This window comes from Hipposideros armiger, unplaced genomic scaffold (genome assembly GCF_001890085.2).
Source record: "Hipposideros armiger isolate ML-2016 unplaced genomic scaffold, ASM189008v1 scaffold_89, whole genome shotgun sequence".
NCBI lineage: Eukaryota > Metazoa > Chordata > Mammalia > Chiroptera > Hipposideridae > Hipposideros > Hipposideros armiger.
This window is the reverse complement of record NW_017731439.1, coordinates 2,851,676-2,879,117: the sequence shown is the minus strand read 5'-3', so window position 1 is coordinate 2,879,117 and position 27,442 is coordinate 2,851,676.

Here is a 27,442-nt window from a genome sequence, read left to right as displayed (position 1 = left end):
TGTTAATTGTCAAAAATTCTGTATCCATAATAATCTTTTGTTAGCTTGATTTGTCTGTTTCTCAGAGAATTGTGTAAAAATGTCCCTTTATGATTGTAGATCTGTCCACTTTTTCTTGTAGCTTCTGGTGAATATTTTTAAATCTCTTAGTTTTTCAACCTGTTTAATCATTTTGCTTTTAGTGTGTCTCATAAGATATTACTAGCTTGGTTGTTGTTTTCAAATTATTATTATATTTATATATTTGTTTTAAATATTCAAGTTAATAATTTTTATAGGAGAGTTGAATCTACTTGCATTTATTCTGGATCTTTAGTTCCTTCCTCTCTCAAAAAGGAGTACATAATTTAACCTACCACAAAATGATGGGAGGATATTAGATAATCCTTAACACAGTGTTTTCATGGAACATTGCACACAATAAACATTATTTCATTAGTCAGCTAACATCTATGATGTTTCTTTAAGTGTCGGGCCATGGGTATACAAGAATAACAAGATAGCTGAAGTTCTTCTGTCTTCATGGAAATTCTTTTCTAATGAGGAAAACTAAAAAGTGAGTTCACACACCTAAATAAAATAAATGCAAACATTACAAAGGAAAAAAAAGTCAGAATTGAGACACAGAAGCATAGGTGGGAAAATCCTCAGAAATGTTCTGGGAAGAATGAAAATTGAGAGTAGGGTCCCCATAAGAATAATTTATATATATAAAAGTATGTATATATATATATATATATATATATATATATATATATATATATATATATATATGAAAGCTAAGGTTGACATTAAAGTAAACTCCTAAAACTCTAAGGGCATTTGTAAAATTTTAGTCAAATACCTAAAGCGGTTATTCTTGTGCTGGGATTGAAGGTTGTCTGAGGATGGGGAGTTCAAAGTTAATTGGGTTTCCTGTTCTTATTATTATTGGCTCACAGGGAGACCTGGGAAGTATCATTTGACTTGGAGAAAGCTCCAAAAAGAACCTAGAGCTTCCTGTTTTCTAATTCCATGTAGATTCACCTGAGCTGTGCTGCTTCACGGCCAGTGATTACCTACAAACCAAGTGAACTACACCTCCATGCACTGGATTGAGACAAGAGGTGCACAGATGGGTCCCATGTTAGTTACCTTTCCCATATTAATGAGCTACCAATGAGTACTTCTATTTTGTTAATCCACCCTGTGAGATTAGAATTTGAAAAAGAAGGACATTTTAAAGATAATCTGCTTTGACCCTCTCATTTTACAGATGACGTGACTGAGATTCCGAGAGGCAAAGCAACTTGTCCACAGTCACACAGCAAAAAACTCAGAGCCTTTTAGTAATCTTTCTACTCAATTCATTGGCAAACAGAAGAAACAACATAAGATTTCCACAAACCTACCATTTAAGTAGTTTATGTAAACCCCCCCGAGACAGAACTTCTTAATATTTATAAATTGGTCAACATATGTCTGATAGCAATGACTGAGAATGAATAATAAATATAATCCTATTATCCAAGGCACGTTACATTCCTTAAAATGGTACTCAACAGGGCAAGTTTGTAAGTCATAATTTATTTTCCCATGAAACACTAGTGTAGTATGGGGTCTGATGTCAAATGCCAAATGCCAACAGCCATAAAAATGGCACTTATATGCTCTAAGTATAAAACATTCTAAAATGTACCCCAGTTGATTAAACGAGGCAATGCTGGTTTCCAGTATATGAAATTGCATATCACATAATAATTATAACATGTTATATAATTTTATTTCAATTATTTTATTACTTTGATTTTATTTACTCTTTCCTTTATATTATACTGTTCCAATTTTACTAAAATAAATTAGAAAGTAAAAAAGTAGCCTTCATCAAATGCATGATATTCAAGGTGGAGACTCTGGGGAGATTTCACAGAAGATTTTTTTAGGGAAAAACCTGGTCCTGCTCCATGAGTTGGAAGGCTTTGATCAAGGAATGTCTTTCTTGCTATTTCTGCTTATCTGGTTGTAAATAATTTGTGGTTAGTCACATTTGTAACCCTTATGCTTTCTGAAACTGCCATCTCATCAGCACTATGATGTTTTTTCCTTCTTTTAACAGGTTCACCTTAGAATTAAATTTTGATATTTTGTAAGGCATACCTCACTCTAAAATGTACTCTTTGCAAAGAACTTACTATCCTTTGACAGCCCATTATATTACTTCTTGGTATCAAAAAGCCCCAAGTATCATTGGTGATCAAATTCCAAGAATAACAAATATGTTTGATCATGCATCTCAACACACAAATTGTTTCTCATCTCATCTATAACATAGAAGAAGAAAACATGTATATGTATGTGTCCTCAAGATTCAGCAGGAGTGATAATGCACATGAAGATGCCAGCAAAAGGTTTTGCAAGCATACAGTGATTGATAAAACAAGTCTGTTAATTGATAAATGTCAATGTTAAAAGCTAAAGGTAATGGCATTTAATAAGAATTGTATGCATTTCTGAACATTTATTTACTTACTCTTTAAAAATTTAAGTTAGCATTTCTAATGTTGTCTCATAACAAACTTGTGTCTCTCATTTGAAATTTAATATAGCACATAAAATTTCTTTAAGAATCCTATGAGTTTCTAATTATTTATTTACTAGATCAAATAATCATATGTGTTTCTGAGACTTAAGCAAAGGTTTAAATGTTTTAGGATGTATTAAAATAGTTGAAAGTTGAAAAACAACCCAGAGAAGTCAAGGAAGAAATGCTTATGAAAAATTAGAGGAAAAAATCACATGACTCATTAGACTGAAATTAACCACTGATTACGATTAAAAAACAGAGCAAAAAAAAAAACTTTTGAAGAAAGACAAGAGTTGAAACTAAAAACAAGACTGCCCTAGGAATTGAACAATAAAGTACCAGAGATAAGTAATCAACAAGCCGTAGTGAATACGGAAGAGTGTAATGTGAGAAGTATGTTACAGTTTTTGAGTATTGCAAGGTAAGACAATTCAAAATGTAAACACACCAAATGCTGCCATGATGTACAGTTTTCATCTGACTAAGACCACTGAGTTTATAAAAGCAGCTGATGAGAACAAGATTGCTGAAGATAAGCCATAGAGAATGTAACTGAAAGTACAACCCACAAGGCACAGCCACCAGTGGACCTCAACCCCTGAATCCAGTCATGGCCATCTGTACCTTGGTTTCTCGAAATTATATCATTGTGCACATTAGGTGTCAAATACCAAAAGGGGGAAATTATATAGCATTGTAAACAAATAAATATATATTAAGAGTTAACCTTTTAGTAACAACTACTAACAAATAATAACAGTGAATCATAGCCATCATCACAGCACTGTTTATGTATTGGCCTTCTGCAATGACTATGATATGGAGCTAAATAGTAATAAGACAAATCATATAAGCTTCCATTATTAAATGTAAATATTTAAGGGCGTGCTGTTCTTCAAATTAGCACCTTGGAATTATATAAAATATAAAATTAGTAATAAATTATTATGGGTAGATAATTACATGTTCTATAATATTAAATAAAATATAGTTATTATTAATTCTATGATTAATTTTTCTCCCCCACTTATTCCAAATCTTTTGAGACATTATCTTTTATAATTATTAAAACAACTTTAACATATAGTTAATACCACCTTGCGAGTCTATAAAATCAACTAAATATAGTAGAAATCAATTATTGTTATCATTTTGTCATTAATTCTACCATATATTATATGCCTATCTTAAGCAAGATCCCACAGTAGGGACTTTGGAAACACAATACAACCCTGCACACAGTAATTTTTATCCATATATTACAGTTGAAAAAAACTGAGACAGAAAAATAAACAAACCCATGCAAAACCACACAGTTTATGGGTGATAGGACTAAAATTTTTCTCATTGTTTCATACAACCACTTAAACTTATGTCAGTGATACTGTCTCCGATTCAAATAGTTTTGGTATTGCCTGAACCAGCTGCAGAATAAAATTAGCCTTGTTACTGTCAAACTCTCCTTTGGCCCCTCTTTCTTCTTTCTCCCACATTCACTCTTTGCAACGGGTGCCATGGCGATCTATCATCCAGTCCACGCCTCCCTTGGTGTGAATGTGGCTCCAATGGCACAGACTGGGGGTGGAGAAGATCACTCTCTCTATTGCTCTGACCACAGGATTGATCTGGGAGTGGGTGTGCGACTTAAGTCAATCTAATCATAGTGCCTTCTGGAAATTCCCTGAACATTCTGGAAGAGTGACTCGGATGCTCTGGGTGACACAGGCTGTGGATGTGGTGCCATGAGAGCTCTTTCGGTACCACGAGTACAAAAACAACACACAGAAGAGGGCTGAAATGAGAGACTCACTGGAAAGAGGAGCTTGAACCCTGAGCAAACCAGGCTTGAAGCTTATGAACGTTCCAGATGTGAAAACCAATACAGCGCCATATTGTTAAAGCCAGCTGGGGTTGGGTCATCTCTTAATTATAATCAAAAGCATCCTAATATAACTCTCTTCTTGCTCTTTTGTGCAGCACCTCACCATTGTCTCCCTTCCTTCTTTGTTATAGAGATGAGCTCAAACCACATTCTGAGGGCCCTGACCAGAAAGATGTCCTACTAAAGCTGTGGTCCCAGGAAGGAGGGGCTGTGCAGTGTAACAGCCCGGCATGCATCATTCAAGCTGCAGGATGTCGTATGTTCTATAAGCAACGCTGATCGAAGCTCAAACAGAAAGTTCAGCTGCCAGGAGCCCAATAACTCCAAGTTAAGAATCACCAGCACTAGTTCATTTCTTTGAAGAGCTTTCCAAAACAAATCTTACTAACAGCAACCCTTCCTCCACCTTGCCCTACCCCCCAAATTCTCCTAATGGAAAGCAATGTTGAAGATTAAATCCAAGTCTTAAGACTCCGTAATTTCTCTGAAACCTGTTGACCAAAGATAGAAAAGGAAATTGAGGTCAAAATCTAGGTCAGGGCGGAACACTGCTCCCAGGCCCATATTCTAAAACCTGGGGCTTTCCACACGGACAGGTCAGTAGTCAAGAGTTAAAAAATAAAATCAAAGAGATTTCCTTCCAACATTTTAATACGTTGGAAAGAAAGCATTGCTAGAAACCCTATTGTTCCATTCCAGGCGTATCTATGGCAACCATTTTGAGCCGCTAACTTTACAGATAGTTATTTGTGTCACCAGCTGACGACGTTGTCCAGCCACTCCTTAATATTGTCTAGACACCTTTCCCTTGGATTTCCTTCAGAATGTTCCCTGGCACACTTGCCTTGTAAATTTCCACTCTCCCGACTTCGATTGTGGCACTTTCATTAGTTAAAGTACAGCTTTCCCAGCAAAAAGATCCGCATTGCACTTGATTCCGCTTTCTCTGACCATTTCCAACAGCCCAAGTGCTGTTATTACAGCATGCTACAACCTCACTTTAGTGTAGCCTAATTCATTATGGCCTTGATTCGTTCATTTTGTGAAAATGCCTTCTTGTGCCAACATACTGAATCTTCTGAGGCTCAAATGAGTGCACACAGACCCTACCAGAACCAGACTGGAAGCTTCTCAAGGGTAGAAGTGGTTTTGCCAATGGGTTGCCCAAGGAGGAGACGGGAAGGAAGGAGGAGAGAGCTTCTGGAATAATGATCCGTGCAGCCTCCTGGCAAGTTATTATGGGCCAGCTATGTTTTCTGCAAACTCTCAACTCCTGTCAGCTGGTCCTTTCTGCAAGGCCCTCTCTGTGCTCAGTTCTGATAACTATACTTTTCCTCTGCCCCTTCAGGCCCAGGATTAGTGTCACAGAGCCAGGGGCACTGCACAAATTCCACTTGCTCTGTATCCTGCCTGTTCCTCTGTAAATAGCTCTTGCATTAAACTCTCCTCAAAGTATCCCAACCTGAGTGTGTCACCTGTTTCCCTCTGGGGAGACGGCGACGGCTTTTCATGCAACATGACTACACGAAGGCAGTTCTGAATATCAGCGACTTGCATTCTGATTATAGATATCTGGGTAAAATATGCGTGTTTTAATGCTTAAAATAAATAAAGCAGTATGCAATTCAATGTGCCAGGGCATCTAACAGAAAACAGGACATTAGCAGTATCTACTGTCTTCATTGCTATTGCTTGATGGTCAGTGTGTGAATTGCATTGACCTGGACTCTGGGAGTGATGTGCTGAAGCCAGCTTGTGTCTACAGAGCTGATGGTGCACATCTCAGCCCACTCTAAGTTCAGAGATACTATGTCGGTAGCTTGAAATTGGCCACAGAGGAAGTATTTTACCCCACTAGAAACCAGCACATGCTACCAATCTTCTCTTTGGGAGAGCTGATAACCAGCACACCACTGTCTGTGTGTTTCATATGAAAGTTACCATATTGTCTGCTCCCTCACATGTAATATTTGTCTTAGTTTGAGTTCTCCCAAAAACACAGCCTGAGATAAGGACTTGGGTGTGAGTAGCTTATTTGAGAGGTGACCACATAGGAAATAGGAATGACCCCAGGAGAATAAAATCAGGAATGAGGGAAAGCCAGCTAAAAGGTGAATTCACTGTTGATGCTGTGGGCAGTGGACTCCATCTCACAAGGACCCTCTAAGGATGGCACAGAATGTGGCGGAAATCCAAGGTCTTCCAAGAGGGAAGGTGACATGGGGCACAAAAACTAACTCTTACACATCAGAATCTTCCTGGACCGGGGATAAAGTGAGCTTGATAAATGGACACTCTTATTCCTGGAATATGGAACTACAAGAGCGGGATCATTTCATTCCAACAGATGATCTGTGACTGTGACATGTGAAAGAACCTGCAGCACGGAATGTTCTGCTTCATTTGAACACCTTGTTCTCTGTCCTGCAAATGCATATGCTTGGAATTCCATAATATACCTGTTAGAGAAGAGAGGAAACCCACCTCCCAGGGCCTCAAATGAGAAAGGAAAAGTGGTAAGTGGATGTCACCAAGGTCAACCATCTGCTTATTAAAGAGAGAGTCAGGTTTCCTTGCCCCCGGGAAGCTGTAACCTGGCCATGTCCACAGATCTCTCCGGTGAATTAACTTCTGTTTTTCTTTAAGGGTGGGGGTGGGGGGTGGGGGGGGCAGGTCTCTACTTTTTGAAACAAGAGAAAGAAGCCTCCCCAACAGAAGGCTAAGGATCCCAAACCAATAGCGCCTGATTATAACCTGTATTACTTTAAGCATGAAATAAAAGGGGCTTTATGGGACAGGCAGGGAGCTGGGAAGATTTTTTAAAATTATTTTTATGCCTTACAATGCATAGTCTTCATCCCACTGCAACTGGGAGATTCAATTAATTCATTAGAGGATAGGTAAAAGAATTTATTCTTCCCTAATATTGGTAAGAATTCCTGATGAAGAGGGCTCTTGCTCACCTATCATCACCAATAATTTTAAAGAGCAAAAGGCACTTTGTAAAATGGTTGCAGGGACTCAACGCTTAGGGCCAAAGCCCTGAATTTTTCCTAGAGATGTGCTGGGGAGCTGTAGGGTTTGTGTGTGTTCATTTCTTCCAGTAAATAGCTTTGAATATTTACTGCATTCCAGGCATTGCCCTACTTTCTGGAGATAACAGCAATACCGTATTTGCAGGCGTATAAGACGACTGGGCGTATAAGACGACCCCCTAACATTTCCACTCAAAATACAGAGTTTGTTATATGGTCGGCTGTGTGCGATTTTGCGAGTGTGGTAAAATTGCATAACAGCAAAATCGCATAACAGCCGAGCATACACCCAGCAGCGCTGCTGATGCCTGAACGGTATGTGGAATGAAGTGGGCGGGCATCGGGAGGCCACTATGGCACGGGGCAAGCACTATGGGCAGTCTATCTGAAGTGTACCTGGCGTATAAGACGACCCCCCACTTGGAGGCATATTTTTCAGGGCCAAAAAATCGTCTTATACGCCGGCAAATACGGTAAATAAAATACATACATGAACTTATACCTTCATTTTTTATTTTCCTCAAGAGGAGAACCACACAACCCCGAATTGCTCTTAAAGCTGTTTCAGCATTTGTCTGGTGTTCTCAGGCACCTTCCGGCGTCACTTCTACCACAGAATCACAAGGTGCTTCTCTTTGCTGCTAACCTGTCTCTAGCCTGCTTTCCCCACTCCACCATTTCTGCAAACTTGCAGAAGGGCCCATTTACCTAAGGGATGACCTCTCTACCGTTTTTGTGGATTTATCATTAAGATGGGTCCATGCAATTTTCAGAAACGAATAAATGAGCGATTGAAAGCTTGCGCTGAAATCAGTAGAAAAGTAAGAAAAGAGTGACAGTCAAGGCAAACATCTTGGAAAATAGCTGACAGTGTTATGGACCAACATATTTTTCCATTTTACTTTTTAGAGTCTGAAAAATATTCTGAACAATATTACGCAATACAGAGACCAACAATAATAGTACAAATTAGCCCCCTTGGGGGAAGCCAGTTCTGTTTGGCTTTCTTGCTAGCTAGCGATCCAGTTTCCCTTCAGATTGAGAGTTCTGCTCTGAACCACAGCTCAGACGGGCTGCCTGACCTCAGCTGGCCCCCTTCCAAGAACAGCTGGATTGCAGACACTGAGGAGGGCCTTACCTCTACATGGATGGACTCTCCTTATAATTGCCTGGCATTGAGCACTGCCTCTGCCCAGAGGTTCCTAACACAAGACTCAAATCCAGCAGGTTGGATCCCTGGGCTACTAACAGACCACACTTCTCTGGACTTAGTTGCTATCCAAGTTATTTGGGGACCAGCTCTCTAGGGGACTTCTGTCCTGTGCTGGCCTCAATCTTATGCTTCGCTGAACACTCACTCCCTTTTTACATCGTGTCTTATTTAAGGAACTTCCTGCCCCCTTGACAAAGCTATTGTTGCCCAGATGATGGTTATGACTGAACTTGGAAATCATACTTGCTATACTCATTCCTGATGTGAAGCGTTGCTTCTAGGTGTCGGATGTAGGCCTGGGAACAGTGGTGCCTCTTTTCCTAATGCAATACGTTATTAGAAAATTAAACTAATCCTGGGCAGAGCTCTAGAGATTTTTGCATTCAAATTATGGCCCTGGGAGAAAGTAAATGCTTCAGAAAAGGTGAGACAGTGGCTATTCTTTGTGGATGGCCCCAGTTTTAAGATGAGTGGGTTGTACTCATACTATTTGATCATTAAGTGTTTTTCTAACTCTGGCTAAATCCAAAATAAATTATATACATATATATACATATATATACATATATATGTATATATATATACACACACACACATATACATATACATACATACATACATAAATATGAGTTATCTATTCCTGCATGACAAGTCACCCTAAAATTTAGTAGCTTAAGACAATAACAACTATTTATTTTGCTCCTGAGTACACATCTTGAGATGATGTGGTCAGGAATGCTCATCTCTGCTCCATGCAACTCAACTGGGGGCTGAAGGAGCCATCTTCGAGATGGTTGACTCCTGGGGCTGGCCCAGTTTGTGCTGGGTGCTGGCTGGGAGCTCAGCTGGGGCCTTGGTTCCACCCAACATGCCTCACTATGGCCTGCTTGGGCTTCCTCACAGCATGAACATCCCAGATGTTCTGAAGTACACATTTGTATAACCTAGCCTCATAAGCCACATAGTGCTTGCTTTCAATTTACTTTATTCATTGAGACAATACAATGGCCCATCCTGGTTCAATGAGTGGGGATGTGATGTAGACTTCACCCCCCGAAGACATGACAGATTGTCAAGTGTCCAGAACATGTGGCATGGGAGATATAATCGCTGCTATCTATGTAAGATATAATCTGCATAAATCTCAAATGAATTTTATGAAACCTGATGGCAAAGACTTGAGCCCATAAAAGGTTATCAGCCACAGACAGGTATTTCCAGGTGAACTAACTGAGTAGCATTGCTCAAATGCAGATGAACATTCAGAGCAGAGGTATGGGGTTTCCTCTTTCGAGATACATTAAGTTGCTACAAAAAAATTCTTGACCTTTGAATGCTAGGGGATATGTTTGAAGACACGTGAACAATAATAATTCAAAATATCTTTAAAATCCGGAAAGAAACATGAAGACATTCGAATGTAGTCAGCAACTCACATGTGTCAGTTCTCAAAGGAATATGGGAAAGGCATGAAGGAAAATAAAGAAAAAGAAGGAAGGAAGGAGGGAAAGGGGGAGGGAGGGAGGGAGGAAAGTTACATAGCAAGAGGAGAGGAGAGAAGGAAGCAAAGGGAGGGGCAAGAAGTGCGATTTTATGAGCAAAACAAGGTTTCCCCAGGTAGTTATTTGGGTTTTGTTTTTTTAAAACGTACAATTTAATGTTTATAGTATATTCAGAGTTGTGCATCCATCACCACTACCTAATTTTAGAACATTTTATCACTCCCAAAGACAAACATTTTCATCACTCCCATTCCCTCCTCCTCCTAGCCCCTGGCAACCACTAGTCTACTCTCTGTCTCTGGATTTGCCCAGGCAGCTTTTTGAGCAGCTGCCTAATTCCAGGCACCACACCTCCAACACATTCTTTCAGCATTCCAGCTTCCCCCGACACAAACCTGATTTCCTACAATTCTGAGGAAGGAGAGTCGGGCAGCCAGTAGCAATCCTTTCCCTTTTCGGTAAAGGAGGGCTTAGTGACAAAATTCCTAGTTGTTTCAAAGACTTGGGGAAGTGAAAAATATGTGTGCTCAAATATGATTGGGGAAGTGGACCTATCCGCCCACTCCAGGAAGAACTCACATGATTCTAAGAGTGTTTGTTGGTGTGAAATGTTTGAAAAGGCCATGTCTACAGAGAACAGCAGATTTTGCTCTGAGTCATTGTGGGGCCAGCAAGGGATGGATTTAAGTCAATGTTTTAAAGGATTACCCCACTATGTGGAGAAGTTTCCAGGTGATGTGATGGTCAGAGACCACAAAATGAAAGAGTGACCTACTAAATAGCAACTGGCCACGTACGGGGTTGAACCTCTGGTATAGATACTAAAAATCTCATATTCACTTGTGATTTCATCCAAAGTTTCTGAGGACAAATCATGAGGACACTCTGTTGTGGCTCTTTATATTTTAACAAGTAGATGGATGTGTCAAGAAATTACTATGGATTTCTATTTTGTTCCTTTAAAGTACAGGCTGATCTTCATTTTACAGATGCTGATCTATGCCAAGTCTTTTTACACAAATTAGCAGCAAAAGTTACACAAGTTGAGCATGCATATAATTGTACAGCATGGCAAATTCAAAACTATGCATACACGTTTAACGCTTAAAGATCACCACACAAATGTGAAGTCAGAGCTCATTAAATTAGAGACTGATTTAACCCAATGATTTGTGCAGCCATTACACAGGTGTTCCATTTCAGAAAGTATTAGAGCATAGTGCCGGGGGCATCAAAGCTAATTTCTAACCTAGACTAATCATGCCAGGAATAATGACCTGCCGTTACTGCCTTGTGAATCAGGCCCTATGATATTTAAAATAATTAAGATCAAAGCCCAAGGAGAAGGTCACTGAATCCACCAGTCATAAAACGTTAGCACGAAACCGAAGGCTGTCCTTGTTTGCTTAACAATCTTGAACACGCAGGTTATAAAATGACATTAAGAGGAACACAAATATCATCTTCACAAATGTTGCTCTTCCCAAAGGGACTGCCAGAGAGTATGGGAAGCTTCCCAATTAAATGGTGACTCAGAGCAAAGGTGTTGTTCAAAAACTACGTATTATAAATACGAAAAGACCAGGTAGCCTAAGAGATGATGAGCTGATGAGGTCAATCAGCTTGCTGGCTGCCATCCCAATAGCTGAACTCAGATGAAGAGTCACTTCCCATTTGGAGACAGTTGGAAAGAAGTGTGAAATGAATTGGTTTGTCCGGGCTGAGTTCCCAGGAAAAGGGTGTCTTTAATACCAAAAGCTCCCACCCAAACTGGCAGGGTGCTTCAAGCCAAAGATTTAGACAGTCAAATAAGTGCTAATTGAGTTAGAGGTTTGGTTAGGAAGTGGGTTGACAATTAAGTTCAGCTCAGGCCCTTAAAGGGCCCAACTACTGGCCTTGAGAGGGTTCGGCATAGCACTCCAAAGCAGAAGATGGCTTTCTAATCCCCTCCTAAGACTTTGATTGAAATTCCTAATCTTTGGCTAGAACAAGTGTGAGACAGCAGCAAGATAAGTGGTCGTGGTGCTAGAGACAGAGGAAGTTATGAAGTTGACACTGAGGATGTGTCTATTCACAAGATTCTACTAGAGATATACAAGTCTGTAGAACCACAATGGGGAGCGACAGAAAAAAAGAAGACTCATCTTCAAAAGATGACAACACTAGTCAATAGCTTTATGCTGTTTTTTGTGGTGAAGTTCCCAGCAAGTTTTACTGCTAAAGGATTAACACACACACACACAGTATTTTTATTTAACACTTTTCATTGGGCTTATCATTGCCAGACACTATTCTTATTGCTTCAAAAATGTTACCTCACTTCTACCTCATAAAAACCCTCTGAGGTCGATAACATGATTATCATCAATTTACAAAAGAGGAAACTGAGGCACAGAGAAGCTCAAGAACTCGTAAGTGGCACACCTGGGATTCAGAGAATGTTACAGGAGAAGGAAGGAGCAACTTTTTATGGTTCTATTTGGAAGGAAGGAAGATATATAAAAACCCAAGAGAAAATTTAATAGGCCTCTTCGCTGCCCCTTTCCCACAGGCGCCAAAATGAAAGCCCATTTAATAAAGCTTAAAACTAAAATTTAGTACAGATAAAAGCAGTCCTCATTACTCAACATATAATTAACTGGAGAATACACACCTGTGGAACATTACAGGGGAAGGATGAGGCCTGCCGATTCAGGCTGCTGATTTTTAAACAAGGTGTTAAAACCAAGTCACCGGCTCTCTTCGTTTGAAGGTTGTAGTATTGGCCACTCTCTCACAGATGATGGTGAGAAGTCTCATTGTGGAAAACAGATCCTAAGAGTCTTATAAATTAAGGAAACTGGAGAGTAAACGTGTGTCCCCTGTGAAGCAAACCTGCCCTTTCACAAGTTCACTCCTTGCTCCTTTGCAGCTTTCTTAAGGAGAAGACTGTTCAGTCTCCCACCACTCATGGACCAAGTTCAACATCTCGCTCCCCGCCACAAAGCCTTAGGATGCTTACCTCCATCACGGCCTGTCCCTCCACAGGGTTATAACCTATTGGCTCCTAGAATACCCCCTCCATCCACTGAAGACTTTGGTAACAGGATCACGCCCTTCTTAAATCACCATAGCTCTTACCAATTGGTGGCATTCAGGAAGACAATCTAGCCACTGTCAGATGCCTATGACACCCTCTGCCTGAATGCAATGACTGAAATTTCTCTTGCCTTTGCTCATCTACTTCCATGGCCATGTCCTGCATTTCAGGAGGGTTCCACTTCTGAAACTGTAGTTCCAGATACCCTTCCTTCCGAACACGTCCGTCCATCTTCCTCAGTCTTTCACTCCCTCACTCACTATGTCCTCCAGTCCAAGCAGATTCCCTTTGCCTTCATTCTAAGAGCCTCCTCCTAACTTTGTTTCCTAAGCAGCCTAGCAATTCTGGCTTGTCCCTTCAGCTCCTCCTTTACCTATTAATTCCTAGTGCCCTGTCCTTGTACGGCACCTGCAAAACTTAGATCAATCCAACCATATGCTTTCTGTCCTTTTACAACCAGTCAAATACTAGTGGAAAAGCACCATGCAGCTTTGCAGATGGGTGACACTGTGGAGAGGCATAAGACTTTGAAAACAGATCTATAGAATTATAAGTTTCTAGGAAACATGATTTAATCCCCAGCCTCTGGCGAGAAAGTCACTAATTAACTCAAGACCCCCTACCTCAGTGCCAAAGCTCATAGGAAGTTAGGCTCAATCCAGGTGGATAACAGTGTTACACTTTAGATAACTTGGTCGCAGTCCAAATTCTCCTATACAATAAACTCTCAAATTTAACCAAGTTATTTTATAGTTCTGGGATTTTATTGTACGCAATGCCATGTAAAATTCGTGACATTTGGGAATCTTTTTTGCATTTTAGTGGCATTTGTTTGAAAAGACGTTGACCTATACTGCTAAATAATGTGCTTAATGATGGATTCCAAAGATGGTAATGAAATGGAGGTAAAAGACATAGATCACATAGCTGCAAGCTTAAATCGCAGCTTCAAAGGGTTGAGGAACAGTCTCAGGTTTAAGTTCAAATATCCTTTTACTTAACAATATTACAAAAAAAAAAAAAAGAAAGAAAGAAAAACCACAACTCCATATTAACTGCTGTCTCTTTCCAAAATTGTCTTCCACTTCAAATCCAACTCTCTTTGTGTCCACTCAGCAGATCATAGCAATATCTCATGTACCCAGTTTCATGTCACATTAGTCATTTTTCCACATAACTGAAGATTTCCACCATCATTAACAAGTATCTCTGCTAACCATCTTTCTAAAATTAATTAAATTCTTCCCTGCCATCTTAAGGATAATGTATAAACAACATTTAGCTATTTCTTGAATTTGCAGAATGCTCCTGTTAAAACTCAATTATAGAGCTTGTAACATCTGTTTGGCTGCTCAAAGAATTTTCATGATTCCCTCTGGGTTTTTGTCTTCATTTCCAAAGTCGAGGTGGCTAGAGAAATGTCCTACAGATAAATTTGTTGCTAAATCACAACAAATATATATTATTATCTCAGAGGCATCAGGAAGTTTAATAATGGCCTCTAAACATTTCACTGAGAGTTGTCCCTTTCTAGCAAACACCAGATCATCGCTGAGATCTACGGCAAGTAACCCCGGCTCCACTCAAAACTATGAAAAATTACTCATTTGTAATTTTTAAACCTTCTCACCTCATTTTTGGTTTCAAAGTAAAGACCATGTTATTCAATCCCAAGTTGGCGTTGGTGACCTTGTATTTACGTGTTTGCAGAGTCTGGAGAACAGGGTGAGACAAAGGTCAAATGACTTAAGCACTCTGGTTTCAGGTGCCTCAGCTCTCGACTGAGGGCCAGACCCCTGGCTTCTCTGCTCCCCCAGATTCCAGGGTCCATGGTTCAAATGCTGCCGTGTAATATGAAAGCACTTGGAAAGGCATGATGAGCTTTATCAATGGAAGAGCAAAGCCAAGTGTGACCAGCTCATAGGAATGTTATTCATCTTTTACGTCTACTGACCTGGTGTGTGTCAGGCACTCTGTAAACGATTAATGTACAAATGAACAAAGGAGCTCATGCGGATATTGCTGTCAAGGAATTAACAGTATGAAAAACAATTCTACCCCGAAAGCTAGACACTCCTTTTAAAAAAATATGAACTAAGTCTAAGTCTGACTTGGTCGCCAGAAATCTCTTTGGAAAGCAGAGTGGCAAACCCTCGAAATTAGGCCAAAGGAGTTTTCCTTAGAAAATTGGTCAAATAATTGAAATTATCAGCTCCACAAGTCAATATGTTCACTTTTCAGAGAGAAACTAATTTTAAAAATTAATTGCTCAACTTTGTGAAAGCCTTGTGTACCTATGAAGGTAAGTTATGCTGGAGACATAATACTATACTGTTAATTACGGACAAAGATTTCAAATATTACAAAGTGGAAATATAAAACAGTGCGGACCATGTTGCATGAGAAATTATTGAAGGAACTGGGGAAATTGAACTTGTAAAAGAAAAAAAAATACAAGGAGAGATATGGGAACATGCTCATCTCTATTAATGCACAAGATAGAATAGATTTATTTTACTTAGCTCCAGGAGCAACAAACCAATATTAGACAGATGCAGATTTTAAGGAAGAGCATGTTAGCAACTGGAACTGCCCAGGAATAAGACAGGCCCTTTGCACAAGTCACCTCCCTTTCATGCCATCAAATCATAATGGGAAAGAAGCAGCCAGGTGGGATTCCACAATACACCCAACCTGATGACTTTTCTTCAAAGCATTTGAAAAACCTTCTTGTTAGTTCTGACCCAGAAAATGAAGAAGACCCAGGGGAGGGGCCAGATGAACAATGCTCTCAGAGTCCACAGCACGGATGTTTCTTCACTATTTAAAACAGGTGAGAACCAAGTAGCACACACAACAGGAATTAAACCTCCAGATGGCTCTAGTTTGTGGTTCAAAGCACATACATCTAGAGTCCTTCTTTGCTCCAAGCACGATAAATACTTACTGAATTAAACCATAGGCAGAAACCGAAGACAGGCAGAGTAAAAGGGTGAGTACTGCCCTCCCTGACATTTCTAACTGTGCCAGAGAAACTTTCAACCGCATGTTATAACTTTATAAATTATGTGTAAACATGACCTCTGAAAAAATGCCAAGGTCGATGAGGCTGCGAGTGACTTCTTTAGTGAATCATCGCTGAGACCGTCATTTCGAACTCCGCACGCAATTTTCCACATCTTTTCCAAAATAAGCAGGGTAATGAGTACGCACGGTCCAGGCTTCCTCCTGCAGACTTCCCATCCCCCCATCACACTTCATTTTCCTGGTACTAATTCTCTGCCTTGGTTCAGGATGTCCCACCCTACCATTCCTTTCTTCTTTCTATCCTTCATGACTGGAACTTCTAGAAATCACCATGGCATTTCACAGGCAATTTACCAATGGGAAAACAAGGCAAATCCAACCCACTCTTTCATGATAATTTTGATTTCTGCCTCTGCTATATTGAGTCTAACAAATGAAAGTGACTTGGGCAGTTCAGTGAGAACGTCTAGGCTTTCCTGCCTGAAATGTTTTCCTAATAATATGATATAACTAAAATTTTTGGAGCACATGTGTGTTTAGGCAACTCTATAATATGGGTTCTATTAGGATTTCTATTTTAAAGATAAAGAAACTTTCCCAAAGTTACACTCTTCCTAGAAAGGAAAATGAGATTCAAGCTATATCCACGCACTGAACAGCTCAAGCATTTAATTACTATATCACATGTCAATGAACCTCAACAATTTAAAAATTCAGATTTCTCTCTGGTTTCTCTTATTTCATCATCCCTTCCATATAAATAATTGGCAAATCTTGTTCCCTCTGACTCTCTTAGGGACTGTCTCATCTTTGGCAATTCCACCATCATGTCCGCTCAAAACATTTTACTAATTCCCTGTGGACTCCAGAAAGGAAGTCCATTGTTTTCAAACTGTTGTTCAAGACCCTCGACATTACAGTCTCTCCACAATTTGAGAGTTACTGCCACCATTTTTCTTGGGTTTGGATGAACAGACTTGTCAGTGTGGAGATGCGCGCACAACAAGGAGTTTTTCTTTTTAATGGTTCACAAGTTTATTTGGATGAAACGACAACAAAAGGTAATATTTGAAATTAAGACTGGCTCCACATATCTGGGATCCAAACCAATCTATTCATGCTCTTGAGTCTAGAACATTCATTCCTCACACTCTCAGCTATACATCACTACTTCTTGGGAAGCCTTCCTCTCACTGATGATGTTGGAATATGTTCCTGTTATTCAAAGAAAAAGGGGACTACCCCTTTTTCTGCCCCTGTGACACTGTTACTGACCCAAGCAGAAGTAATTCCCCCTTCGCACACTCACTTAGGGTGAGCTTGTTCACAGCCTTGTATGCACTGAAATCATTGATTGGCAAGTGCTGTATTTCCCATTCTGGATGGTAAGCTTAGAGGGGAGTTAGAGCGGGCCTTTCTGTTGCTCATTTTTTACATACATGGGCATTCAGGAGATGTTACTGAATTAATAATTTTTAAATGAATAGGACATAAATTGTTGTTTGGTATGGAATCATATAAGAATTGGATAGATTTTGTTTTTTTAAGAAAACAACTAGTTTTCAACTTTGCTGTTCAGAAATTAACTTTACTGATTTTTCAAGTCAATGCCAATTTTAATTAGAATATTCTCTTCAACAAATTCCATAAAATTGTGAAAAGGTCTTGGAAATTTCAATGTTTGACATTACTCACAGCAGTTCATGAAAACTCCTTTGTCAAACAACATGCCATGACTTTTGGTTCATAAATAAGGGCTGTTATAGCAGGGCATGTTTACTAGGAGGTCATCCAGTTCATAAGTCGTATTTCCGGCTTCAGTACAGAACAAAAGCTCCCAGACCAACGAGCAAAAATCCTCAAGATTCAAGGTCTTTATCCAGTATAACCAGCTTTCTGTCATAACTAAACACTGCCCAGTGTCACACCAGGAGCTATACTATCAGAGTGTTCACAACTTCTTAAACTATCATGAAAACTCTCATCTGAGGGAGGAGCCGTTTCCATTGGGTCTAGAATGGAACACGTGACCTGTCACCTGACTGCCATTGGCCTAGAGATTCCTAGAAGATAATGCTTCCAGTTCAAAGATAAAGATCAAACACCCGTCCCTTCTCTTTCCCTCTCCCCTCCCACTCCGTCTCTCTCTCGGAAGGATGCTCCTAGCTTCTGTTAAGGAATAATTTTTGGTGAGTGAGTTGCAAAAACAGGATGAGAAAAGGTGAGTTAGCGATACTGTCTTAGGCCCAAAGAATCACAGGGAGCATATAATGACATGCCCTGAGGCACCGTCTGTAGGCTGCCTAAACAACGTATTTCAAACAAAGCCTGAAGAGAAATAGTTACTTAATAACTCAATAGTAACAACTTCTATTTCATGTTTAAATATGGAAAAGGGAGAAATAACACTTAAAGAAATATGAAAAGCCAAGATGGTAGCTTCAACTCAGACAAAAGGTTTGTACTTATATTGAGCAAGGTTCTATAATAACTTAAATTAATTTAATTTTTTTTGGCACATTTACAGAGGAACATCCTGGGTACTGTATTCTGTGGTTTGGCATTAAGGGAATGATTGCACTGCTTTGTATCTCACCTAATTAACATCCAATTTGGTAGAAATCCACAACTTATCCCAGGAATATCATAGCAAAGCATTATTCCTGGATATTGCCCAAAGGGTCTGATGATCAATCTGTAACCTTCTAATAACAACTATCATTAAGCGAATGCTTAGTCTAAGCCAGGCACAAGCTAAGCCTGTTATATGTGTTATCTTGTCCAATCACCCAAGCAACCCTATGATGTAATAAAATCATTACCACCCATATTTTACAGGTGAGAAAACTGAGGCACTGTGAGGTGAAGTTAACTGCCTGAGGTAGCTCAGCAGAAAGTGGTAGAGATAGAACTCTAACCCAATCAGAATTCAGAGCCAACATAAGTAACTACTGTTAGGAGTTCGTCTCAGACAAAAAATACCAAGTGTTTAAAAATACCAAGGGTTTAAAAACACCTGCTACCCGTAGTGATTGGGGCAGAAAATGTACTTGCATATCACTCTTGGAAATGTCACCTGATGCAGCTATCTTCAAAAGCCATGTGGCAATGCCTATTACATGTAATAAAGCACGTAGCCTTTCACCTTTCAGCCCTACTCCTAGGAGTTAATCCCGCACGTGTAAAAGCATAATGTACTCAAGGGTGTAATGTGAATTCTCCGTAAGGGGAAATGTTGAATAAGCTGTGGCAGAGTCATACCGTGGAAAACTGCCCCAAAGGAATGGGGTAGATCTACCCAGTCGGTTGATATATGGAATATATATATATATAACATATATTCCATTTTTGTAAAAAACATGATTAAACATGTAAGGGCAGTGAGACTTTTGCATGATACTGCTATGGTGGATACATATCATTATACATGTGTCAAACCCCACAGAATGTACAACACAAGAGAGAACCCTAACTATGGATTTTCGTTACTAATGTAACAATAATGCATAACAATGTATTGGTACTGGTTCCTCAATTGTAACAAATGTACTACACTAATACATGATGCTGACAACAGGGGAAACAAACCTGGGGAACTGATGAGGGGGATTATGGGATCTCTGTCCTTTCCACTTAATGTTTACGTAAATACAAAACTGCTCAAAAAAGCCTATTAATTTAAAAACTGATTAAAGACACTATATATCTATTTAAATATAAAATTTAATATATTAATGCACAGAGGGAAAGCTGTAGCTTGTTAACCTCAATTGCAGGTAGAAGTGGTAACAGAGAAGTGGATGAGGGAGCTAAACTAAAAAAAAGTGTGTGTGTATTTTTTTCATTTCAAACTCTCAAGATGAAAACAATAGGTATTCTATTATCTAATTCACATAATTTTTTTGTGCGTGCGTGTGTGCGTGTGTGTGTGTGTAAAAGGAAAAATATATAGTTGGACAAACTCAGCTGTCATTTTCTCCAAGTACCTTTAGAATCCTTAATTCTATCACTTCATAAGTATTCCTTTCCTCAACTCACCTTCAAACCATGAGATGGATAATAACTGGTAATAAACTACCATTAAGTAAGGAGCTGGATCTTCAGACTATGCTTTGCACTAAGCAACTCAAACAGTGAATTTGAAGTTGCTAGAGGTAGTAACTTTAATTATGTTTTTTTTCTTTTCGTATTAATTCCAAAGCCAACACAAAATAACAGAGTATTCTACACATCAGCCCAAAAACATCTACTGTCATTTAAGACAGTATACCCTACACAGTTCTTTGCTTTAAATTTGTTTTCAACAAGGTTTTAAGATCTTGGTTGGGAACCCTCTCTCTCTCTCTCTCTCTCTCTCTCTCTCTCTCTCTCTCTCTCTCTCNCACACACACACACACACACACACACACACACACACACACACGGCACCAATGCACCAAAACAAAGATCCCCATCAAAAAGATGTACAGCTATATAATTTCATTCCATATCTGGAGAATCCTGAGTCCTCTGGCTGAATCCATTTGAATAGTGAAATAAAGCTCTCATAACTCCTAAGTGTAGCTTTCTCATCTAGAGTTTGCATCAGGAGGTTTCACATGCCTCAAGGAACAATTTCCAACCATATCCTTCGAGGCATATTTTCCTTTAATTAAACCTAATCCCTGTTACCTCCTGGTGGCCTCTAGGGGTTCGGTTTTCTAGAGTCCCGGTGTTGTCTGGTTTGCTTTCTGAGATAGTTACAAATGCAACCAGTCCCACCCATGCTTGGCCTGCTGAACCCTAAAAAAAAAACATGAGCAGGAAACAGCCAGGACCTCCTCTACAGGGTTTATGTGATGAAATGCCGCTCACAATTAGTTGTCCCTGCAATTTTCACACCTGGGGCTCCTGAGCTTTGAGGATGCAGGTGGCCTAATGCAGGAGTAATTAGTTCCATGTCATTAATTATTTATATGGAGCTTATCACCCTGGGTTGGCAATATTTGTTGACTCAAAACTGCAGGTGCACAAAGGAAAAGTGCATTTTGAATGCTCGGCCTCTTAAAAGGCAGAGAGAAAATGGTGCTCTTTGGGGCTGACTATCTTCCAGGCATGCTCCAGGAAAGGCGATGTCATTCATAGCAACCGCAGGGTTTTGAGAGTTGACAAGTAATTTAAAACGGTGACTCACCATTGCTACAGTTGCAAAGGTGATTTTACTTGACTCACATAGAATCCTGTTTTTAATGTGTACTTTACAGGAAAACAGTTTTCCCATTTTTGTTGTTGTTGAAGAAAAGCAGAGAAGGAGAATCCAATGCCATCATCTTATCATTTGGATCTAATTATTCCTGGCAAATGCAAAGTACTTGAAATAACACTATCGGAAATTCTTAATAACTGCACCTTCAGGACTTCCAGGTGAATGTGATTTCAATAGTGCTTATCAATACATAACTTCATTCTTACCAACTGGTTCCCTCTAACTTTGGCTTAAGCAATTGTTGAGATAAATTTTCCCCTCACTGACATTGATGTTTTCCTTATGATTTTCAACTCATCGACCTTCCCCTATTTTCTTACCTGATATTGACTTCCCATCTATTTCTCATCACATATTTCTTCACATGAAAGAGGGCGGTGCGGGTCTTCCCCACCCAGAAGATTTCTGGTTCAGGATTCTACTCAGTGTTTAGAACACAGAACTAGTACAGATCAATTAATCGTAAACTTTAATCTTCCTTCACATTATTTTGAAAGCAGAGACTTTCTGAAGCTAATATCTCAATGGGGGAAAAAATTTGCAATTAAGACTTTCTTTTTATGCTTCCTCCATATCAAGGTAAACTTTAGACGCTGCCTCCAATTCCGTGACTCAGTTTCCTCCGCAATCAGTCACTGCTGGAAACCAACCAGGATCACGTTAAGAAGCTCTTACTGGAGTCCTGACATCTCCTAGCTCTGGGTTTCCAGCAATCTCCAGATGATGCTAATGAATCATGAACACCCTCTGAGTGGCAAGGTTCTAGATCATAAATATAGAAGCAACTGGCATCCTTGTAATTGGTTGGCATTCCAGTTTTGCCCTCAAAGAGTGATCCTGTGCCCCTGATGTCAAAAATGACCAACACAACCCCATGTCACCTGACCTTCTTTCATGAATTCTGTATTTCAAATTAATTTTCCACTCCACCTCTCTAGTTTTTACTGTGAGAAAACTCTGACATATATAAAATTAATTATATATTAAGAAGAAAAGCAAACACTTACAGCTGGGGAAGGGGCACACTCACGTCTGTATATTTGCAATATGAAAAAGTTGCTTTAACAGTGTGTATGTTGGAGGTTCTCAAAGTGAGAGTGTCACTAAGCATGCACTGCTTAGTCAAAAATCTAGGATTGTTTGCATTGATTGATTCATCTGAGATCATGAATAGCATCTGTATAATAAATTTACCCCTGGTTTGGAAGTGAGAAGGGTTCATCTCTACTTTGCCGTCAACTTAGCTTGGTCTAGTTAAAACAACGTGAGCTGCTCTTTCAAGGTTTGAGGTTCAAGTCACTCATTAGCAAGGCAGTTCTATACTGTATCATTTAAACCAGAAAGTCTTGAGAGTAGCAGGAGGTGCTGTTATAATTACACAAGGACAAGAGGCATAAACTGGGACTGTCCTAGACAAACTGAGACATACGAGGTGTGACAATTAAGTTCACAAACTTGTTGCAACAATGTTGCTAAACTTTTTTGATATCAGAGGGATTATTCCGTATGCACTTGTACCAACTGGACAAACAGTTAACCAAGTTTACTACTTGGAAGTGCTGAAAAGACTGCATGAAAAAGTTAGATGCCTGAACTTCTCGCCAACAATTCATGGCTCTTGTACCACAACAATGCACCAGTTCACATGGCACTGTCTGTGAGGGAGTTTTTAGCCAGTTAACAAATAGCCGCATTGGAACACCCTCCCTACTCAGCAGATGTGGCCCCCAATGACTTCTTTCTTTACCCAAAGATAAAGGGAATATTGAAAGAAAAACATTTTGAGAACAATCAGGACATCAAGGGTAATACGACGACAGCTCTGATGGCCATTCCAGAAAAAATGTTCCAAAATTGCTTTGAAGGGTGAACTAGGCGCTGGTATCAGTGCATAGCTTCCCAAGGGGAGTACTTGGAAGGTGACCGTAGTTATATTCAGCAATGAGGTATGCAGCACCTTTTCTAGGATGAGTTCGCGAACTTAATTGTTCCACCTGTTATGGTCCTAAACAAACGAAGACTTTCCTCTTTGGAAAATAAAGATTGCTTTGGACAGGACAGAGACGACTCAGGTGTCTCTCAGGTCTGAAATTTTCACCACATGAACCCTAAAATCTTCAAGCAGGACCTCATGACTCGTGTCTTTTTTCATGACTCTAAATAAGAGGCATGAATGCACCTCTCTAGAGTGTCAGTACATTTTTAATGGTCCCACTTAACTCACACGTGCATTTGAAACTCTGGGATATCAACCTAGGGGACTGAGTGGTCAGGATAAAGTCTGAAAACCCAAAAATCTCCAAGTCCTGGGTACAAAAAGAATGCTGCCTCAGCAGCTGAAATAGCCCACTAACCATGTGTTACTTTGACTTATTCAGAAACAGCAAAGAGAACAATCTGGTCTCAGAATGTTGTGTGGCTGGTTTGGTTAGAGGTTATTTTTCTGTTTTCTTTTTTTCCCTGTTAAATAAACAAGAGTTACATAATATCTTAAAAGGTGAGGGTATTGTATGCTCAAAGGTTTTCAGCCTCCTTCAAAAGTTTCAACAGACTGAAAAACTACTAGTAATTCTCCCACCCCCACAAAGCATATAAAATAAGAAGGAAAATGCAAATGATTATACATCATCTTTTTTTCCTAAATGTTACCAAGCCATAAACTCTGATGTATGCATGTGTTCCAGATATTCGGAATATTCTCTATTTCATTTAACATTGTAGTATAAAAAAACAGTTTGTAGAAGTTTATCATTCTCAGCCTTCCTTTAGGCCTAACATTAATTTTGGAAACCTAAAATGCATAATTTTTCTCCAGGAGATCCACGGGTTTTTGTGTTTTTCTTAGTGCTTTTATTTCCCAGTAAGCCTCCCAGACTGAAGTCCAACTTTCAAAAATTTACTCCCAATATCTAAACGATGGTTCTAAAGCACTGTCACAGGAGTACTGGAGAATCAAGAAGCTAAGAGGCATTTAATGGGCACTTAATATTTCCATAGTAGTGATCAATAACAAATGAAGCTTTGCTTTTTAGGTTTCATGGTTTTTTTCATCATCTAAAGTATGTTTTTCCCAGACGATATTGTCAATATATAGAAAGATTTGGTCATTTGTGCTATTAATTATCCATTCTGAGAGAATATTACAAAATACATTTAGGAAGAACTCATAGTATGCAAAGCAATGTGTGAAGCTCTTAATATGCAACACAATAGCCTGAGGTTAAAAAAAACAACACAAAATGGTATACATTGTATAAAAGGTAATAGTAGAAGAGGGAAGAAACATTAAAATATTAACAGTGCTAATTTTTGAGTAATACAATCATTGTTTTACTTTTTTCTACTTTTTATAAATTTACATGTTTTCTACCATAGAGCATATGTTATTTGAAAGTGGAAAAAAATCATAAATGTCATTTTGAAATTGTATAGTACAGGGAGATAAAGGGCTGCCCAGCAAAGATGTCACATGTATTTTATGTTCTATTTAACAAGTACCATTGCTCCAATCAGCAGAAGCCATTAAGAAATGGAAAACCAAAGCAAGTTACAATCTTTGTAGTAACAAGGCACCTGTACCAATTCCTTGAACCTCAATAAGGGGATTATGGAAAAACTTGAACCTACAAAACACTCTCTTTTGCATAATATATTTATATACTGCTATACACTTAATATGACTATAAATTCAGCGACAGCTACTATTAAGCCTTCAATTAAAACTTCACTAATTACAATTTTATCCAAGGGCATAATATTTGTTTACTCTGATTAAATATTCCTATTAAATCACTTTGCAACAATATTCTACCAGATTGATTTTCCCTCTGAAGTTCACAAAACATTTTATAAACTTTGAAGCCAAACTCATTTATTCCCCAAATTCAGGAAATCTGTTGGTAAGCGGCAAGAAGCAAAAGTATAAGAAGTATAAGCTCATCAAAGAAACCAAAAGGTTCAGATTCCTTTACTAAGGATTCAATGATAGTTGTGAATAACCATTCGTTTGCAAACCCATCTCCTCTATAAAATAGCTTGAATGATTCCAAGAGCCCAGGGGCCCTCTCTTCCTTTACCAGTAACAAAAACTACTACACAGAAAGAGCAGATGGTTTGACTTTGAAAACGATCATTGGTGACGAAACATTTCTACACACTGCAAGAATCCTCTTTGATGTTGGATGTTACCATACTTAAGTCAAAGGTGATTTTCCTTCATGATTCTTTGTACCCTGTTCTATTCTGATATTTAATCTCCTTCAGATGATTCTGTTATCTGGGTCTGAGAGATACATACATACATACATACATACATACATACATACATACATACATAATATATGTGTGTGTGTAATTTTGCTAATCATTACTATGTATTCTGCTATTTGTCAAAGCAATCCAGAATCTGGAGGTCAAACTTGGATCTCAGACATTGCCAAGATCAGCAAACCTCCTCCACATCCCCTTGCTTTGGATCAACTGGAAGAAGTTAAGGCACCACAACGAAGACTTAAAATCATCATTACTTACGATGACGCAGTTCTCTGGTGTGTAGATCCATGCGCTCCATTTGCCTTTCCTCACAGCTGTTCATGGAAGTCCCAAGATTTGCACTTGATTCTTGGCTAGATTTGCATAATAGCTGGACATGTTCTTGGTCAATCTGTACTTCAGAATTATCCTCCCTAGGATAGAAGAAGCAATGATTAGGCTCTGGGATGTTTTACGGCCCAATGATGTCAGTAAGAATGTGTACAATCTGACCCGAAAGAGATAGACAGCAGTAACAAGCTGCTCATATAGCCTTCATTCACCCCCCACACACACTCACATACACACATACTCACACATGCATATACTCACAAACGCACAAGCTCACACACACACATCTCTCACCAACTCTCATATGCATACACGCTCGCACACACTTATGTAAAGGGATTTATTTCAGATCTTGATGAGGTTGGATAGTAACTTATTTCGTGTTCCTACTACAAAGGTAGTACAATTAGAACTACTGATATATGCACTTACATGAGTTGGCTAACTATGCACATAATTTTAGAGTATTATCTTTCTAATATGAAATAACTATGAGAAGGTCAATATGACTATGAAAAATCAGAATCGAGGGATAATTGAAGAGAAATGTGGTTTTAATGTTACCAGTATATACAGTAATGGTAAGCGGGCTACTAAGCTATCCCAAAGAAATTCATTCTGCTAGGCCTAGTTGAATGAACAGATAAGAATCATTTATAATTAACACACTGTTTGCATGAGTGTGTTTGAAAGTGTGTGTATCTACCTGCAAGACTGTTGTGTGGTCATTCATTTACCAAATACTAATTTGAATGCCTTTATATATCAAACACCTTCAAAGTGCTTGGGATACTCCACCGGGAAAAACTCACTTGCACTTGTAGAACTTATGTTCTAGCTGGGGGGATACAGACAATAAACAGTAAACATTGTTAATAGGGAAGTGCTTTGGAATACAAAAAAAAAAAAAAAGTAGAGCCAAATATGGGTTATCAGTAATGTTAGGAGTAAGTGTTGGGGGGCCACATGGGCTAGAAATTAGAACATGACTAAGCAATAGTCATAATTAGTTGTTATTGTTGATGATGATGGTGATGATGATGATGATGATGATGATTATATATTCTGTAGGGTCTCCAAGGCAGGATGATTACTCTATTTCACAGATGATTAAATAGAAATGCAAACATTTTATAATTTTCCAGAAGTTAAAATGTCAATGAGAGGGCCGGCCGAGTGGCTCAATTGGTTAAGAGCTTGCTCAAGAGCTTGAGCTCTGAGCAACAGCGGTTCGAGTCCAGCCTGAGCTGAGCAGCCGCTGAGCTGCCAACAGGTAGCAGGATGGCTCAGCTAA